This window comes from Schistocerca piceifrons, unplaced genomic scaffold (assembly GCF_021461385.2).
Source record: "Schistocerca piceifrons isolate TAMUIC-IGC-003096 unplaced genomic scaffold, iqSchPice1.1 HiC_scaffold_1234, whole genome shotgun sequence".
In the NCBI taxonomy this organism is placed as follows: domain Eukaryota; kingdom Metazoa; phylum Arthropoda; class Insecta; order Orthoptera; family Acrididae; genus Schistocerca; species Schistocerca piceifrons.
In genome coordinates, this window is record NW_025727053.1 from 157,501 (window position 1) to 160,000 (window position 2,500).

Consider the following 2,500-nt stretch of genomic DNA (forward strand, 5'->3'; position numbering starts at 1 on the left):
CGAGAGAGGCGCAATCGCCCGGAGTTAGGCGAGTAGACGCTTTCGGTGCGACCACCCGTGCTCCCAACTGAGCTTGCCGCTGCCGACAGAGGCCCGGGAGCGTGCTGTCGTGGCATTGCCGGCGGGAGACAACACGCGCCACCTACGGTGACCGGCAGCTCCAACGCCAGCGCCACAGAAGGACAAAAGCCCCACTTGGGTGCCGAAGCGAACTCTCCCAGCACAGCGCACGCGCCAACACATCCGCACAGCTGCGATACAAACCACCAGCGAGAACCGCTGGGGCGACCGAGCAGCAGACGGCGTCGCGGCGCCGAGCGCCGGGCGGCGGCGCATCCTCAACGCACACAGTCCTCAATCGGACCAGCACACTGAAGATGTCCACCGCGCTTCGCACCGGGCCCGCGAGGACCTACTTTGGCCGCACGGCGCCGCGCGCAGGGTGCGCCGGCGCGCAGCTGCGACGCCTGCCGCGTCCGTCGGCCGGCGCGCCTGCCACTGGCCGCCCCCACCAGCCGGCTGTAGCGCGTGCGCCCACGCACCGCGCGGCCAGCACGCCGGGAGGCGCCCCCTCACCGGCCGGGGACGGTCCCACCCAGCCACCGCCGCGTATCGCTTCACACCCAGATGCCGTTCAGTTTCGTCGGCATGGTGGGTATCGCTGGAACAACCGGTTAGTACCTCAACCTATCGTCGCCATCACCGATTCACCCCTAGCGAGAACAACCGCACCACAACAGGTTACCATTTGTTCATTTGCGTAACTTCACCAGAAAACGCAGGCGTCCATCGCCATTTGCAACTTCAACGATTATTGCATGCCTGTGTCAGGTGTCACGCCACACTACGTCTGCCCACATACACGCAACAAAATGTGCACGCCTAGACAATACGTGGAAGGTGGCCCCCGTACGTATGCGATGTCCATTGCTCGAACGACTGTCAACCGGCCTCTGTAGCATGTCGCAGATATGGAACGCGGTGCACCATGCCATCACGGTGTGTGAGGAGAGACGACTAGGTCCGAATACATCAACAGACAGCTCATGCTGATCGCCATCCACGGCGTCCGTTCCTCCCACACGTCTCTATGGCGTACCACACTGCAATCCAGCTCTCATAGGGAGACGACACGTAGCTGCGTGCACAATATTTGCACTGTATGGTCCGCCGTTTTTGGGCGCAGTCGTTGTGCGGTCACACATGTGCCACGATGTATCATTCAGTACATAAGGACGAATGTGCAGTACAGATTGTGGTTCACGCGTACGACATCAGCGGACAGTTGACACAGGCCGCACCACAACGTAGCCTGAGTACGTCGCATGCGAAGGGCATTGAACATGCAAACTTCTCACCAACCAGCTTGCGAAGGCAGGGGGCAAGGTGGGGACGTGGGGAGGGGCGGCATGTACGTCCTGCTGCCATCCACATTACAGTGTACAGCAGGAGCATGTGGAAAGTGAGCAAGACTTGCAAGGTGTTTAACATGAAGCGATACACAGGGGTGCGGGCAGTGCGAGTAGCGAACTATATTGCGAGGGTTGCGGGTGGGCAACACTACAGTAATTGAACGAGTCGTATAACAATTACAGAGCAGGTTTAGGCGACAACGTGGGTTACGTTAAGGCGACAACATGGGTTAGGTTAAGGCACAACATGGGTTAGGTTAAGGCACAACATGGGTTAGGTTAAGGCACAACATGGGTTAGGTTAAGGCACAACATGGGTTAGGTTAAGGCACAACATGGGTTAGGTTAAGGCACAACATGGGTTAGGTTAAGGCACAACATGGGTTAGGTTAAGGCACAACATGGGTTAGGTTGAGGCACAACATGGGTTAGGTTGAGGCACAACATGGGTTAGGTTGAGGCACAACATGGGTTAGGTTGAGGCACAACATGGGTTAGGTTGAGGCACAACATGGGTTAGGTTGAGGCACAACATGGGTTAGGTTGAGGCACAACATGGGTTAGGTTAAGGTACAACATGGGTTAGGTTAAGGTACAACATGGGTTAGGTTAAGGTACAACATGGGTTAGGTTAAGGTACAACATGGGTTAGGTTAAGGTACAACATGGGTTAGGTTAAGGTACAACATGGGTTAGGTTAAGGTACAACATAGGTTAGGTTAAGGTACAACATAGGTTAGGTTAAGGTACAACATAGGTTAGGTTAAGGTACAACATAGGTTAGGTTAAGGTACAACATAGGTTAGGTTAAGGTACAACATAGGTTAGGTTAAGGTACAACATAGGTTAGGTTAGGTTAGGTTAGGTTACACGTTGTTGTACGGAAAGGTGTAGGGGGGGGGGGGGGCGGGGGCGGCAGGTTCGTTGATAGTGATTATAGTAAGTGAATGCTTGTGACATGATCAGATTTGTCACGTCAGGATGCACCTTTGGCTTATTAGAGGCGGCGCTCCAATTCTATGCTTGTGTGAGACCTGTGTCTTTGACTCATGTCATTGTTTGTGCGCTGTGACAGGAGGTACTATTGT